The 18,705-nt window shown below is 42.3% G+C and overlaps 1 protein-coding gene and 1 pseudogene across 1 annotated transcript in view; one reads left to right on the top strand and one right to left on the bottom strand.

The window, feature by feature from the left end:
- LOC124789758 (prohormone-1-like) overlaps window positions 1–18,705 on the top strand; it is a 310,220-nt gene that overhangs the window by 176,205 nt on the left and 115,310 nt on the right. The window lies entirely within an intron of this gene.
- LOC124790767 lies at window positions 12,986–13,103 on the bottom strand (annotated as a pseudogene).

Below are 18,705 nucleotides of genomic sequence, written 5' to 3' on the forward strand. Positions count from 1 at the left end.
AATAAAAAATAGATTACCTTACTGCCACATCGAAAAGATCTAAAATTCTCAGCATCTACCAACAGATCTTAATTTTCTAACGACCTTTTCTTTTGGAAGCAAGGCAACTGGTGGCAGAATTAACGGAACATATAAAATAACATTTAAGAAAAAATTTTAAGAAAACAATCTTAAGAAAAATTTTCTGAAAACTTCACATTAAATCCAAGCCTTGACACAGATGTTTAATAATTTCAACTACGTGGCGTTTAACAATACATTCCAAATTTAAGCTCTAGAAATCTACAGAAATGATAGATAGGCCATTACCGAGCGAAGTGGCGCAGTGGTTAGCACACTGGACTCTCATTCGGGAGGACGACGGTTCAATCCCACGTCCGGCCATCCTGATTTAGGTTTTCCGTGATTTACCTAAATTGCTACAAGCAAATTCCGGGATGGTTCCTCTGAAAGGGCACGGCCGACTTCTTTCCCCATCCTTCCCTAGTCCGAAGAGACCAATGACTTCGCTAACCAATAGGCCATTAAAAACCGACATCCACTGGCAAATAAAACAGATGGCGTTTAATTAGGAAAAACAAGCAATCCAATTATATGGGCTGTTGACAACTTTATATAAAATACAATCAACTGGCCGTGTAAACAAGGCACCCGAGTAGAGACAAAATAACTACTTCCTTTGTCTATGAATAACACTCAACCTGGTTAGCCGGCTGACTTTTTGGGCTCTCGGTTTAGTACGGTTAACAGAGAGAGCAACCATTTTAGGATTAATCATTTCTTTCACCAAAGACCCTTTTAATGGAACTCATAATAAAAACCACATGTGTACTCTAGCTGTTCCGTAACACATAAATAGTAGTAAATATTTTTTTTTAATTTAACCAAAGGACACTGCAGAAAATACGGAAAAAGCAAGTTGTGCGCTGTAATCACGTTATGTACTACTTGAGTTAAATAATCCCAGATAGCGCGGCCAAATCCAGTCAAGAGGTTTCTAAGCCGCCAGTTTAATAGTCGAAAATTTACGTTAGAATAACTTGAAGAGGATCGTTTCAAATGTTCAAATGGTTCAAATGGCTCTGAGCACTATGGGACTTATCATCTATGGTCATCAGTCCCCTAGAACTTAGAACTACTTAATCCTAACTAACCTAAGGACATCACACAACACCCAGTCATCACGAGGTAGAGAAAATCCCTGACCCCGCCGGGAATCGAACCCGGGCGCGGGAAGCGAGAACGCTACCGCACGACCACGAGCTGTGGACTTCAAATGTTCACAAAAACTACTTTACAGATGACGATGGATATCCAGGATGACAAGAAAGAGAATAATAGCCCTTTCGAACGTAAATTGTAGCGGTTGTGACTGTAAACTGAATGCTCACCATGATTTCCAGAAAGTAGAAACGTAAGTCAACAGCCGCCTTCGGGTGCTATCAGTTGAGCGCATCCACCAACTGCCCTCCAATCAGTCCTTTGGACCTGGCTGACAGGAAACCAACCCGACGCCACAGTGAACACAGACTTCTTCCAATCCAAATCCAGGTACAAGTAGGCACACAAGCAGCACGCCGAAATAACTTCTACATCGGGCAACCTCCACTGGTTCAGCCGACACAGGACATCACGTGACCCGCTCTGAGTAATATTCCAAATATGGCAGCGAGCCGAGGATCTTACCGGCCCGGACATTGCCGCACAAAATGCTTGACACCATATCACTCAGTGAGCAATTGCCGCGCTTAAATCGACGTAATCGTCACTGAGCTCCCATCTACCGGCGGAAAATCGCTGTGACTCTACCACCGCCAGTGACGCTGCCAACCAGACGGATCTGTCTACATTGAATCGTGCCACGACGTGCCGGCATGGCACAGGACTCTTGGGCCTTTCGCTACAAACTTCAATGTAAATAGTTGATAGGCCTACAGCGAAAAATTCAAGCTTCTGCAGAAAACCTGATGATGTCAGTGATCTGCGATATGACAGGGCTACTATTGACTCACTAAACTCCTGAAAGTCAAACAGTGAACACTGACATCTACTGCGACCTAGCGCGGAGTGTGAAACTCAAAAACGATGAGGAGAAGGAAATTTTGAGAGTTTGATTTTTGCTTCAGGATAATGTCCACTTTCATGCAGCTGGGAGGACAATCCAGTGCATTTATAGCCTTGACACTGAGCTGTTCAAGCACCCACCGTACAGTTCTGACTCTTGTTCAGGATTACTTTAGTACTGACAGCTACAAAGGAAAGTACGGCGAGCCTCAGCTGGGAGACACGGCCCGCGTTCAGACAACTACACGAGATCTGTGACTGCAACAACCACCCATGGTCGTCAAACCGAAATACAGAAAACTACAACACTTCCCATCTGCATTAGGCTTCAGGTTCAAACGGTGTGCGATCGTTTGTTGGACGTTATAATTTTTTCCCTTCTCATTTCTTACTGTCGCGGGAGATATTATTTAGTGTACTGCGTCGTACTCAGTAATGCCGGAAGCAATGTTTCCCAGATGTTATGAGTGGTAGGGTTTTCGAGTCGTCCTCTTGGGTCACCAGATCGGACTAGGAGTTCACTCGACAAAGGAAGTACGCTTGATATGTGTCTCCTTCCTGGAAGAAAAACTTAACGGGGCCCTTGTCTAGTAGTTAACAAGCTTATAGAACGATATGCTCCAGTTTCGAATTTAGGAAAAAAAGGTATTGTAAAGATTTTCAAGGAAATGTTCGAGTCGGAAAAGAAAGCTAAAAAATCATGATATCTGAATAAAGCGGGGAAAATCGGTGTTATCGATAAGCAGTCTAGCAAAACCGATTCATTTGCTGAGGATACGATACGCCGTCGTATTTATTTAACGTAAGGGAACACATAACACTCAGTAAACTACTAATCACCCTTATGGAAGTAGGTCTTCTTATTTTGCAGTTGTACATCGTTATTTATAGTTGGGTGCAACCTGGGTTTTCATTATGCACATTTCTCTGCCCATAAGGTGTTGATGGAGATGTAGATACCTGGCTGCTCACAAGAGGCAATAACACGTTAGTTATCAATCAGGTAGTCTGTTTCTCTTAATGAAAGCAAATCAATCTGTTTCTCTTAATGAAAGCAAATCAACTGCAGTGACGTGTCCTCTGACGTCTTTCTGCTAACATCGAAAGTACTCACCTTGGTGAATTATTCAGAAACACGGCCTCCCCTGAAGGGACGTTTAATGTTCCTCAGCTAAGAATATCTGTGAGAAAAGTAGTTGAACTACACTTGTCAATAGGGATCATTGATCTATTTAGCTGCCATATATATGTAAAGTGAGTTATTTTCATTAGGTTTGGCAGCAACTACTAAACGAAGAAAACTCTTGTATCAAATTTATGTTCTGTAATGCCGTTTCGAATACACAGATTTTGCTACGAAGTCCGTCCAGCTCACAGTTCCAGAAATGAAAATATGGAGACAAGCACAGTTCTTTTGAATCCTAGCCGGCCGGAGTGGCCCTGCGGTTCTAGGCGCTACAGTCTGGAGCCGAGCGACCGTTACGGGTGCAGGCTCCAATCCTGCCTCGGGCATGGATGTGTGTGATGTCCTTAGGTTAGTTAGGTTTAATTAGTTCTAAGTTCTAGGTGACTGATGACCTCAGAAGTTAAGTCGCATAGTGCTCAGGGCCATTTTTTTAATCCTTTGACACTTACAGCGTACTCTTTCTCTCTATTAGCCAGCTTATAAATTGAACTCGCAGGTTTTATCACTTATTAAGCATTTTATAAAAACACAAGGTGTTCAGTGGTTTAGGACTCTGAACGTTCATTGTTGTGAGTGAACAGCACGCCAAGTGTGATTTATATCGTTCGGAATAAAGCCTCAATTCATCCCCGAGCTACAAGATCATTGACTCCTAGAGACGAACACGCTGTGTTCACCTTCTAGTTCCATTTCCGAAATCAATTGACACAGAAATACAAAATAATATGTTCAAAAAAGCAAATAAATTAAAAATAACTCCTTCTTTACCTAAGAATCGAAGTAACTATTACGTTAAAGTGCCAAAAAGTGGCTACTTTACAATTACCAATTTCTCCCATATACACAATCCCATCAAAAGCGTGCTGTCACCCCTGTATAACGCGGAACTGATCAGCAGATGCCACAAGCATCAGACCTGCCCGTATAAATTAGGCGGGGCTTATCGTACTGTGAACAGTAAGAACACCATGTCTCAGTTAGGAGAACTTAGTGATTTCGAATGGGGACTAGTCGTTGGATCTAAAAATCCACAAGGGACAATTCAACCCTTCTAAAGCTGCCCAATGTCTACCGTTGGTGACAGATTGTGAAATGGAAACGTGAAGGAACCACCACAGCTAAAGCAAGATCAGGCAGCCCTCATCTGCTAACGGACATGGGCCCTCAAGCATTGCGACGGGTGACTGTAAAACATCTCATGAAATCAGCGGAAAAAATCATTCGTGAGCACCAGCAGTCCAGCTAGCGCAATGACTGTACGTAGAGAGTTGAAAAGGATGGGGTGCAGTGGTAGACCAGCTCCTCATCAGCCAGACATTTCTGAAGTGAATGTTAAGCGACGCAACTGGACAGTGGATGAATGGGAACGAATGAATTAGAGTATTGTTATACCCTGTGGCAGTCCGATGGTAGGGTTTGGGTTTGGTGAGTGCCCGTGAAACACTTCCTGACGTCATGTGTAGCGCCAACAGTGAAGTATGAAGGAGGCGGTGTTGTGATATGGTGAAATTTTTCGTGGCTGGGGAGTGGTCCTCTTATTATGTGTGGCATAACGCTTAATTTGGACCGATAAGAACAGACGGTGAGTGTTTCAGCATGACAATGCACCCTATCATAAACTTCTCTGAGGCAATGGTTTATGGACAAAATGGTTCAAAAGGCTCTGAGCACTATGGGACTTAACTTCTGAGGTCATCAGTCCCCTAGAACGTAGAACTACTTAAACCTAACTAACCGAAGGATATCACAAACATCCACGCCCGAGGCAGGATTCGAACCTGCGACTGGAGCGGTCGCGCGGTTCCAGACTGAAGCGCCTAGAACCGCTCGGCCACTCCGGCCGGCTGTTTATGGACAATAACATTCAGTAAATGGTCTGGCCTGCCCGGAGTTCGGAGCTAGAACCCCTTTGGGATGCGTTACAACGTCTAATTCGCTCGAGAGATCATAGTCCAGCATCACTACCTTTTCTGGTTTCAGTTCTTAAGGAAGAATAAGCTGCCACTGCTCCACCGACATTGAGACACCTCACTGAAAGCGTTCCCAGCAGAGTTCAAAATGTCATGAAGAGGAACAATGGATACACTCCATATTAACGTCCACTAACAGTTGTCCAAGTACTTGTAACCGGGTAGTGTGGTCCTTATAAAGAATATAAGATCGGATTTCCACAGTTGCTCACAATTATAAAAATTTTAACGATTCATTCACTAACGTCAACTCGAAATGCATTTTAGTAAACTTTCCGTATGGGCTATAGACAGCACCCCTATCAAACACTTTAATTTATTAAAATTTCATCTGATATTTTCGAAACTGAACTTAAAACTATTTTTGTATTTACATATAGACTCATGATGGCATTAATAAGGTGTTTAGGAAAACATTTTATTTTCAATATTTTCCCCATAAGGTGCCTTTTTATCTTGTCAAAGGCTTTCTCATAATCAACATATGCTAAATGTGATTCTAAGCCAAATCCCTGAATTTTTTCAATAGATTCCGTAGCGCTCTGATGTCAGTTCATCGCTGTACACTGAATAGTTGGCGAGTTCGAACGAGTTGAGGGGAACGAAACATTACGCGTGGGCTCTGGGTGGGAGCATCTGCCGAAGTGCCCATCCTTAATCAACATTCATTGCTTTGGTCCAATGTCGCCGCACCTGTATGAGTCGAAGGTTGCGCCGGATGATAGGGCTGTGAATGTGGTGCAAGACTGGACGTCCACGGTGCCACAGAACGTCTTTCAGAGCGCAATAGAGAATCTTATGAAGAGATATTCCAAGTGTGCAAATAATGTGGGAGGTTTTGTAGACAAATGATGTTGCTTGCAGAGTTGTTTCTCCAATTAAAAAATGTTTTAAAAATTGTCGTTACTTTTCGACTTGCCCTCGTAAAACAAAATTTTGAGCGGATTAAAACGAAACTAGCTTTGGGGGTCGTTCTCGCAGTGAGAGCGGAAACGTGCGACTTGGCTGGCGGTGGTCCAGCGCCCGCAGGGGGACGCGGGTCCGTAATGAGGCCCAATTGTGGTGGTTCGGCGCGTGACGGCGGTGTCGGCGCGCTAATTGCCGCATTGTCACCGGTCACGCAAACTTTGCGGTCGGCACACGTGATTTCCGGCCCACCAATTGTGGTGGCCGCTGCCGCTGCCTCCTTGCCTGCGGCTCCGCATTTTAATATCTGTCCCCAAATAACGCCGTGATGAGCACTGCACACACCCGCCACGTGCGGCGAATTGTCAAACAGGTCCCAGTCGGCGAGTAATTAGACATTTCTGTCGCTTTAAATACAACGGAGGCGCCCTAAAATCAAAGGCTACTCGGATGGTAATAAAATCGTGGTTGGCACAAAGATTAAATAAATCAGTAAATTGAAGCTACCCGCTCCAATGTCGGATATCGCCCGACATACTGATTTCCCGCTTTGGCTTCCAATGTTCGACGATATCTGACACGGTGAATTTATTACATATTTTTCAGGTGGTGTGCTGCCACAGGCAGGCTGTCCAATGCGCTTCATCAGTTGGTACCCCCTCCAAATATTAAAAGCGAACGTTGTCTTCTCTATCAAACAGCAGGCTACGTTTTTCGACGTGTGCGATTTTATCTTTTCCCAGTGGTTTTTAGGGTTCCGGAAATGTCCGAAAGAACAGACACTATTTATGATCCCACGGCCGTATATATGTCCGGAAGAACAGACACCACACATATAAATATATACGCCTTCACACGAAATAATAATCCTTCAGTGCGGATGCACTCTTCGTTCGACCTCTTGCAGGAATTAGGTGAGACTGCGAGCAAAGAGGGTAATGGTCAGGGGACGCTACGTATGTAGTGTGCGACATACCGGAGTCCGGGTTCGTTGGGAAGCTTTCACGGATAGCCGAAGTGGTAAGGGGGCCGCTCGTGATAAGCTGGAAAACCGGGTTCGAGTCCTGGACAGACACAAATTTTCATTTGTTGCCATTGGATTTATGCCAATGCACGACTGTAGATGATGTCGGAATTTGTCTTTCGTTATGTATATATACAGTTGCGGGATCATGAACCATGTCTGTTCTTTCGTACAGATATCACACACACAAATATATGTGCCCAGACGCCCAATAATGATACCGAGTGTGGATGCTGCTTACGTTCGACCTCTCGAGGGACTCAGATGAAGCTGCGAGCAATGAGGATATTGGACAGGAGACACTACGTGTGTAGCGTGCGACATATGGGAATTTAGGTTGGGTGGGAAGCTTCTTTGGACAGCCAAAGTTGTTAAGGCAACGGCTCGCTATAAGAGGGATATAAGGGTTCGAATCCCTTTCACTTGCCTCCATTGGATTTGTTACAATGCCCCATTGCAGCTGAAAGGCAACGGCTCGCTATAAGAGGGATATAAGGGTTCGAATCCCTTTCACTTGCCTCCATTGGATTTGTTACAATGCCCCATTGCAGCTGATGTTGGAAATTCTCTTTCACCATTATTCACTACTTGTGCAGTAGCAGAAAACGCGGACCAAGAGGCACGTGCAGGGCAACGAAGATGTGGTGAATATAGGTTTTAGAGTGCCTTCCAGTAAAACGGTTCCAATGGCTCTAAGCACTATTGGACTTATCATCTAAGTTCATCAGTCCCCTGGACTTAGAACTACTTAAACCTAACTAACCTAAGGACATCACACACAGCCTTGCCCGAGGCAGGATTCGAACCTGCGACCGTAGCAGCAGCGCGGTTCCGGACTGAAGCAGCTAGAACCGCTCGGTCACAGCAGCCGGCTGCCTTCCAGTACCTCTTAGTAAATATAACTTAATCCAGTATTGTACAAGACAAATTTGGGATTGCGCTGTCGAATGAGCATGTAAGATTCCGCTATAAATATCATTTTGTTTGTAACTGGAAACAAACTGAGACTTTCCTTTGTCACTGAGAGTCGCCAGAAACCTGCGATGATTAGAATTTATTTGGGCCGAATCCATCTGCTCATCGTAAAAACGAAAGACGACTCTTGGGAGAGACAGTCATATTCACCTTTTTGGGTACTCAAATGAAAAAATATTACTTCGCTTCTCATATTACTTCTGAATGGTGTTAATTGATTGTTTCCTCTGAAGCCAATTTCCACGAGGCTGCACAATTCCACAGTTAACAATGACCTTGTGTGATCTTTAAATTATCGTTTTTTCCTATCGCAAAAGTTTCTCCATCTGCGTAAACGTTCATTTTTCAGCAGGAATGGGTTCTACAACTCCTATTCGTTTCACCAGTTGTTGAGACAACACAAATGCCATTTGACTTCACGACCTTCGACATCAATAGGAAAAAACCTCACGGAATAACAGCGGAGACCGATAACTGTGGTTTGTGAACAACTGTGCCCTTAGTTATTCCGGGGAAACGGAATTCAGCCCCGCGTTCCAAAAGCAAAAATTTGGGTGAAACATGATTTTCTTAAATCACTTAACTCCAGTGGCGGAATGATTTCTTTTAGGAAGTCGCCGTCTGTTCTTTACCTTGGAGTTCAGATTAGGGCAGAGCAAGAACTTAACAAGAATCAGAGATTACAAGTGTGGAACGACGTAGTCAGCTCTTAAATGTTTAGCCCTTACGGAATTTTTACTGTCTGAGGCAGTGGATTTTAATAAAGGAACAATCTGAAACAGTTAATTCTAAATCGTAACGAACGACCACAGTGACCTCAGTTCTGCCGTGCAACTTAATAAATAACTTTGTTCAAACTCTAAATGCACTACTAGTGTCCTTTAGAGTACTAAATTAAAGAAACAAAAATGTATCCTGGCAGACGAGAAGCCTTTGTGATTGTAACAGCACACATTTTTTTGTAATGGAAAGCTAATGAGAATCCATAACGCAGGGTGATTTATATGCCCATACCTAGGGGTTTTATGCATCCCACAATGCCTTAAAAAACCACACGTGAGATTTTCATTTCCTATCGCTCGCTACGTGGAATCTGTTAGTCGTACAGAAAAAATGAACCGGACCTTTTTTGGAGTAAATTTAATGTAGCTAACTTTTATACCGTGATATGTTTTCGCTGGAGGCCAAAGTTTTCATGTTATTCAAGAAAATGCTTTTTAAGGTCACTTTAGGACGTTTTTCTTGAGTAGTTCGTAAACTGCTGCCTCTAGTGAAAACGTGTCTCAGAACAAAGTTTAACTATATTAAATTTGCTACAAAAATATCCTGTTCATTTTTTTGTACGACTAGTGTGTAAGAGAATACGAAAATCGTGCGTGTGGTATTTGAAGACACTGCAGGTTCCATAAAACCCATATGTAGAAGCAGCTGAATAACCCCGTATATCATAAATCAAGGTGGCAATATTATGAAAAGAATAAATTGCTACTCGACGTATAGAAGAGACGTTGAGTCACAAAAAGGCACAACAAGACGACTGCTACACATCAGCTTTCGTCTGTAAAGCCTTCTCCTAACGTAGAAAACACACATATACATTCCAGAAAGCACATCTCACACATGCATAACGAATACAGTGGTTATGTGTGTGTGTGAGTTGTGCTTGTGTGTGTGTTTCCTAGGTTATAAGGAGGCCTTTTGGACGAAAGCTCATGTATAGCAGCCTTCTTGTTGTGCTTGTCTGCGACTCAGTATCTTCCCCTGTAAGGTAAGCAGCAACCTAACCTTTTCATAATATTGTCGTTCTTCCATGTTGGATTTTTCCGTTGCTTGATAAATCAAGCTGGTGGAAATTAAGTTTTGCATCTTTCCCAATTCTACACATTTTCTGGGATTTGGCGATTCTTCAAGAGATTAGGTACCACACATTCAGTGCTCGTGTTGCTGTTTGCATACACAGCCGTGTTTCGAGGCGGACGAGATGGTAGGCAGTGGGGTAGGGGTGGGGTGGGGGCTCCAAATAGTGACTTCAAGCTATATGATTAAGAGCAGTATCGATCAAGACCTACTGGTTTATTTAGGAAAGGGGGTCACATCGAGAGTCTTGATCAAGAATGAAGATGCTGAGCCCAGTAACATCTACATCTACATGGATACTCTGCAAATCACATTTAGGTGCCTGGTAGAGGGTTCATCGAATCACCTTCACAATACCCTTATAATTTCAATCTCGTATAGAGCGCGGAAAGAATGAAAACCTGTATATTTCCGTACGAGCTCTGATTTCCCTTATTTTATCTTGGTGTTCTTTCCTCCCTATGTAGGCCGGTGTCAATAAAATATTTTAGCATTTCGAGGAGAAAGTTGGTGATTGGAATTTCGTGAGAAGATTGCATCGCAACGAAAAATGATGCCCAGCCCAAATCCTGTATCATTTTTGTGACACTCTCTCCCATATTTAGCGATAGTACAAAACGTGCTGCCTTTCTTTGAACTTTTTCGATGTACTCCGTCAGTCCTGTCTGGTAAGGAACCCACACCGCGCAGCAGTATTGTAAAAGAGGACAGACAAGCGTAGTGAAGGCAGTCTCCTTAGTAGGTCTGTTACATTTTCTAAGTGTCCTGCCAATAAAACGCAGTCTTTGGTTAGCCTTCCCCGCAACATTTTCTATGTGTTTCTTCCATTTTAAGTTGTTCGTTATTGTAATACCTAGGTAACCACTCGCCATGAGGAAGAGAAGAGCTGACATAAATTAAGAGATATCTGAGAGGCTTCAGGCGCAATGTCTGAAGTTTATTAAGTTTGGTGTTGCGCTATTGTGTATGAGAAATTAACTCCACAGCTAGAAGCCGGGGATGGAACAACGCTCGCAGCCGGTGTCCATATAGATCGAGATCAGGGAAACAATATCGAGTTCTTGGCTCGATTTGCTTCGCAGGTGAGCCCGGAGCCCTATCACACAGCATGGATTTCATGCCTGCAGAATAATTGTTCGGAGAAACTACTGGCTTCGACCAAAGTGTTCTTGGCCGCTAGTCACAAGTGCTGTATGGAGCCTGCGCCATGACACTTTGCGCTCGAAGCAGGACGAGTTCCACCTCTTCTAAAACGCAGGAAATGAACATACCGAACGAAAGATCAAACGAAAAATAATTTTTTCTGGGGAGACTGTTACCGGATTCGTACATTACTACCGTAAACTGGTGTTACTCCGGCCCAATTTTTTTGTCTTTTTTATGTGATGCAAGAAAACAAAGTATAGTGGAAGGTAGCAAATTCCAAATATCTTTTTTTAGTATCCTCAGTGACTTGTACCATCAGTTAAGTAGCTTATTCAACAAGAATCAACACATCTATTGTTGTGGTATCATAAAAATGTGGGCCACTGTTATAAGCACTCGTGGCTACTTTCAAAATGGTTCAAATGGCTCTAAGGACAGCACACAGACCCATGCCCGAGGCAGGATTCGAACATGCATCCGTAGCAGCAGCGCGGTTCTGGACTGAAGCGCCTAGAACCGCTCTGCACAACGGCCGGCTGGGGCTATTTTGACCCACCTCGTTATTTCTTCATGAAAAGTGGTAATATGAATATCTCCAGAGTAGACGTTCAGAAGCATAGGAAACAAATAAAACATTAAATTTTGAAGGTAAGGGCAGGGAATATTGAACTTTATTTAGAAAGTTATACAGTTAATATGCAGATGTAGTATATTGCATCATATGTTAGGGATATTGTACAGCATGGGTGTGAGCCTTATTACACAAACTGCTGAAGTTATGGTACCGTAAAGTAGCCACATTTTGTTAGTCATGTGTGACTGAAAATTCGTATCAATTCCTCCCAAGGATAAAATTGTTTATCTTTTTGCTCTGGCCATTTGTCTTCCCATACAGTTCACTTTAGTACTCTCATCACTCACATCAGTCTCAATTCTGGAATATTTGTGGTACAAAACTGTAGTACGTTGTCCAACTGCTAATCTACATTTCAACATTTTTGGTGCTGGACATCTTGCACAACAAAAAACTTTCAGAATTACCATTAGATTCCAGGTCTTCTTACGAAGTTTGTTTAGCCTGGGTTAAAGTAACACCATATTTTGCAAAAATTTGTACCATTTTACAGCAGTATTAAATATGTAACGGGTCACCGTCCGGGTCAGCTGAGTACTATTGGCAAGTGGAGTGTACTCAGTCCTTGTGAGTCCAGTTGAGGAGTACTTGAGAACTAGCGGCAGCTGTCACGAACACTGACAAAGGCCGGGAGAGCACTGTGCTGACCGCGTGCTCCTCCGTATCCACATCCGCTGACGTCCATGGGCTGAGGATGACACGGCAGCCGGTCGGTACCGTTTGGCCTTCAAGACCTGCTCGGAAGGTGTTTGTTTCTTGTTTTTATTAAATATATTATCTAAATTGAATTTCACACAAATGACAGCTTCTCACCTAATTGCTTAATACTGACAAAGTGCAACATTTCGCTCACCTTATTTTTAGTTTAACAGGCAGTAGTTAGTGGGGTGCATTAGCTGTTAAAATATTTATGGTCACCAGTGAACCCAGTGCTGCCAAAACACTATCACCTCCTAGATCATTCTTCACACACGGTAAATGCATACTGCCTTGCTTACTCCGTGCTAATGATGTAATTTTAAGCACTCCGTCTTCAAGCCGCGAGTGGCCTGCCGGGACCATCCGACTGCCGTCTCATCCTCAGAGGAGGATGCGGATAGGAGTGGCGTGGGGTCAGCACACTGCTCTCCCGATCGTTATGATGGCATTCTTGACCGAAGCCGCTACTATTCGGTCGAGTAGCTCCTCAGTTGGCATCACGAGGCTGAGTGCACCCCGAAAAATAGCAACAGCGCGTGGCAGCCCGGATAGTCACCCATCCAAGTGCCGGCCACGCCCGACAGCGCTTAACTTCGGTGGTCGCACGGGAACCGGTGTATCCACTGCGGCAAGGCCGTTGCCGACGATGTAATTTTAGCAGGAAGAAATTTTTAAAAAAATTTCCGATCAGTGGGCCAAAGTTATCAGCAAAGGACCAAAGCAATCCCACATTAAGGTGTTATAAAAATTCAGTGATGGGAACAGGAATGTGTTTGTCAAATTACAGAGACGTGTTTGTCATTTTAATACCTACAAGCGGAACGGCTCTTTGCAACGAGAAAAGCTACTACTTGTTTACCGGTGTGGTAGCCGCCAGCTGTTTGCGACAGCTGAAGCGTGAGCCCTGCGCCGCGGTTCGCGGGCGCGAGACTTGTTGCCGCACCCGAATTAATTAGAAGTGGCCGGTGTTTTTCTTCTGTTCTCGTAGTGGTACAGTTATTAAAGCACTTCTGCGAACTAGTCTCAGCTGCTCCAAAAAATACAGGCAGTTCGTTGTAATCAGAAAGAGCGCGGATGGGGTTACGAGCTACGAGGATGACCGAAACATTGTTTCAACTGACAGTGTGGTAGGGTCGCGCAACGAATGAATACCATGAGTGCATTTGGGAAAGAGACATCCTAACGAATGGGATGACTGGTCTGTCGGTTTAGCGTTCATGCGTGAAGAAATCCCTTGAGGTCATGAGACTCTTTGTGAGGTGTGTGCAGTTTTCTGAAATAATGTCAAAGGAAATTTTGTTTGTTTCCTACACCACATCTGCATATGCCAAAAGAAATTGTTGAAGTTGTTTTCTAATCCACATTTCCACTATAAGTTGACGTCCTTACCGATCAAAGTGTTTATACGCGATACGCCAAAAGTGACTGCTACAACAGGAGGAAATTTCTTTTAATTCCAATCCCAAAAAAAGTAGGTGTTGACAGATGTGAAAATTGCCGAATTATCAGTTTGATAAGTCACGGCTGCAAAATACTAACGCGAATTCTTTACAGACGAATGGAAAAACTGTTAGAAGCCGACCTCGGGGAAGATCAGTTTGGATTCCGTAGAAATGTTGGAACACGTGAGGCAATACTGACCCTACGACTTATCTTGGAAGAAAGATTAAGGCAAACCTACGTTTATAGCATTTGTAGACTTAGAGAAAGCTTTTGACAATGTTGACTGGAATACTCTCTTTCAAATTCTGAAGGTGGCAGGGGTAAAATACAGGGAGCAAAAGGCTATTTACAATTTGTACAAAAACCAGATGGCAGTTATAAGAGTCGAGGGGCATGAAAGGGAAGCAGCGGTTGGGAAGGGAGTGAGACAGGGTTGTAGCCTCTTCCCGATGTTACTCAATCTGTATATTGAGCAAGCAGTAAAGGAAAGAAAAATTCGGAGTAGGTATTAAAATCCATGGAGAAGAAATAAAAACTTTGAGGTTCGCCGATGACATTGTAATTATGTCAGAGACAGCAAAGGACTAGGAAGAGCCGTTGAACGGAATGGACAATGTCTTGAAAGGAGGATATAAGATGAACATCAACAAAAGCAAAACGAGGATAATGGAATGTAGTTGAATTAAATCGGGTGATGCTGAGGGTATTAGATTAGGAAATGAGACACTTAAAGTTTTGCTATTTGGCAAGCAAAATAACTGATGACGGTCGAAGTAGATGATATAAAATGTAGACTGGCAATGGCAAGGAAAGCGTTTCTCAAGAAGAGAAATCTGTTAACATCGAGTATAGATTTAAGTGTCAGGAAGTCGTTTCTGAAAGTATTTGTATGGAGTGTGGCCATGTATGGAAGTGAAACATGGATGATAAATAGTTTGGACAAGAAGATAATAGAAGCTTTCGAAATGTGGTGCTACAGAAGAATGCTGAAGATAAGATGGGTAGATCACATAACTAACGAGGAGGTATTGATTAGAATTGGGGAGAAGAGGAGTATGTGGCACAACTTGACTAGAATAAGGGATAGGTTGGTAGGACATGTTCTGAGGCACCAAGGGATCACCAATTTAGTATTGGAGGGCAGCGTGGAGGGTAAAAATCGTAGAGGGAGTCCAAGAGATGAATACACTAAGCAGATTCAGGAGGATGTAGGTTGCAGTAGGTACTGGGAGATGAAGAAGCTTGCACAGGATAGAGTAGCATGGAGACCTGCATCAAACCAGTCTCAGGACTGAAGACCACAACAACAACAATGAAGGTGAAATAATTATCGAGTTGCAAATGCACATTTTATGTATACAAACTTATCCACTGTTGGGATAATATTGATCTGCGGCAACCTATGTTGATGACAATACGCTGCACCAGTTGTGCTGATTACCAACGAAGCGAATTTTCATTTGTCTGGCCCTGTGACCAAACTGTACTGTTACTGTAAACAGCTTCGGAAATGCAGCTGCGTAAAGCGCTCGACAACCGCCGATATTTCGACAGGTGAACACAGTCATTTACGAAGCACCATCCTGCGGCCTTGCCAGATACCTACAAAGCTAGGAAAACTCTCTGGCAAAAATGTAATGACGCATGATGGTAGTATTTTGAAAAATTTTCAATCATATCGTTCTCATCAATAAACTAGTTTTCATAGACTTAGTGACACTACTCCCGGACGAACCTTCCAAACTCCATCGTTACCAAATTGTGACTGTGGTCTACATCTGCTCCTTATTTGATATGACATACAACCCAGTACCTGAGTCCGCAATTATACTGCTTCCTTCTGTGATTCTTGAACAGTGTATTCCTTATTACTAGCTGAAATTTATTGCAGAACTCAATTATTTTTTCTCCTATCTCATGAATACTGCCAAATACATATCTCCCGTATGTGTCTTCCATGCCTTGCCTTTTATACACTGAATTATCTGTTCATCTTCCTCATATACTTTCCCTGTCTCTACATCTTCTGCTTGTGACGTCGATATGTCTATCTGAACTACTGTTGTCTGTATCTCGTTAACAGGCGTCAACTGCCTATTTTGCCAATCCACAGAATTTAGCTCACAAAACTGAATAGTACGTAAGTGCACATTGTAGTGTACAAATGACGGCAGCTAACACTGTGCATATTTGTTCTGTAGAACTATTTCGTTTATATGTAAGAAAACTATCTGTTCCATTATCTCATTGAGGATTGTTTCGTACCTTCAGACACAACTCAGACTTTCACATCCAGCCAATCTTGTAATACAAGTTTGATATATTTTATTATTCCAGTTTTGAATGAAAGCATTTATTTTTTGTGTGCTCAGTTTTCTTTCTCAAATCACAAAAATCACTCTGAAAAAGTAAGGTTTACCCAAATCAAATATGAAAAAATGTTTGAAGGTGGAACACAGTCATGTCCCTAGAAAAATGTATTCTTTACCAATTTAAGTGTTGCGGTTGAGAACATCTTGTCAATAATGTATTTAACTTCTATGTGTTACATTATTATGCATTTACACACCGATAACCAGTAAGTGAAATCGAATGAGAATAGAAGTATTATCAAAAACCAGCTACAAGTTAAATACATTTTAAAATAGAAGCTATTGGAACCTAACAGAAATTTCCTTTTCAGGACAGATAAAACTGATAACACATTAAAGAAATATCAGATGTTGTATGGCAGAAGAGCTTCTTCCTTTTCAAGGTACATAATGGTGCCGCACAACCGAAGAATAATGCTTTACTGTCTACACCTTACATAACTGGTTTTAAAGATAGATAGAATTCAGCTCAACATAAAATGCTAAAATTAAAAGAGTCTAGGGTTCTATTCCAGTTGATAACATTAATAAAACAACAAGTTCGTCCAGAGTGGTCTCTCAGCGCAAACTGAGGTAAAATTCATTAATCTCTTCCTATCCACTTTTTATTTCCACGTCTTCCGATTCAGCAGACATACCACAACCGATCTGCACAACAAATTAAAGTCACAATGTACATAACCACTCGTCGTGCGTGGCAGCTCGAAGCCTTTGGCGCCAGAATTACAGATTGTATCCGTGACATATCGCTTTGAAGCATCCTGAGCATCAGATGATTCAATTTAACACTGTTCACATTTCCGTTATTAAAATTTAAGACAAATTAAAGTTAGTTGATGTGTTTCACACATGAAAATACTTTAAAAATATTATGTAAATAAAAGATATTTACGAAAGCGACTAAATTAATTGTTTTTAAAATATGGATGTTGAGCCACGTCATAAAGCAGCATAATATAAGTTGGTAAATTAAAAAAATATAATTGACATCTCTAATAAGAGACGCCTTTTATAAAATAAAATTGAGAACAAAACTGCATTTTAATTTTGTTGCGGCATTTACAGGAACATTATTTTTCGTAGCATAAGACAATGACGTGTAAAAATAGCGACATATACGCGACAACGTTACAGCATGCACGAGATAACTCCGTCAGACTGCTACAACATTCTGTAAATATTCAAAAACATGAATCAGACACTATGTATTCGACAACAGCTACAACCACGGCTGGAAATGAGATGGTATCGTAAGTTTCCGTAATTTGAAAAAATTACGTAAGACCTTTGTTTATTATACTAGGTACACTATCCTGAAGATACACCACTCTCCTCTACTATGTATTTTATTTTCAGTGACACATAATGGTTTCTTAGAGTTTTACCATGGACACCAAAGTAATTAAGATATCAGGTGGGCAGTAATAACAGTTCTTATGTGAACATATCGTATTTTTTTGCCACTTTTAATAATTTTACCATCCATTTCCTTTCTATAGAGGTTGCCCAGTGAGGATCAGGTAGTTTGAAACTTTGTTAGTTAGCAGCTCGTAGTGCTAAGCAGAAACTACTTTCTTTAAAACCTTGCGATCTGTGGGGCAAACAAAATAGTATGGGCGTTCAATAAATAATGCAACACTCCTTTTTTTCTGAGAGCAGATTGGTTTTATTCAAGATTCCAATACTCAATAGTATTCTCCACGCTTTCGGTTACGTAACTCTATTTTTCAACACAATCTCTGTTCAGTGCGACAGCCTTACGCCACTCTAACGAGAGGGCCTGTATGCTCGCGTGGTACCACTCTTCTAGTCGATTTCGGAAGCAACATCTTATTGCTTCAATAATCTCGCCATCACCAACGTAATGTTCCTCGTAGAGTGCATCCTTCATTCTGCCGATCAGATGGAAGTCGGAAGGTGAAGATATGGGCTGTAGAACTGACGAAGAAGACGAGTCCAATGAAGTTTTGTGAGCCGCTCTTCGCAGACTTTTGTCAGGCTTTGCGTTGTCATAGAGAAGGAGAATATTGTTGGCTTGAATTTTGAGGCGACGAATATGCTGACGTCGTTTCTTCGGTTTCACAGTTGTGTGTGGCCGGCCAGGCGCGGGAGATCCGATAAGTTTTTGTGGAACTTTACTGTGATGGTGAAGACGCCACGCCCAACGACTCACCGTGCTTTTGTTTACTGCCAGGTCCCTGTAGGTATTCAACAGGCACCTACCAAATCTTGCGATATTCTGATTTTCCGCCCAAAAAAACCCAATGACAGCTCTCTGCTTGGAACGCACCTACGTCACAGACGCCATTTTGAAATCGACGTATAGCGCCGTCACCTATCGGAAATTGTCCCACAACAAATTATGCTATGTTTCAATCGAAACTGGCAGAGAAAAAAAGTGTTGCATTATTTATTGAACGCTCCTCATG

The sequence above is a fragment of the Schistocerca piceifrons genome, chromosome 3, assembly GCF_021461385.2.
Source record: "Schistocerca piceifrons isolate TAMUIC-IGC-003096 chromosome 3, iqSchPice1.1, whole genome shotgun sequence".
Lineage (NCBI taxonomy): Eukaryota > Metazoa > Arthropoda > Insecta > Orthoptera > Acrididae > Schistocerca > Schistocerca piceifrons.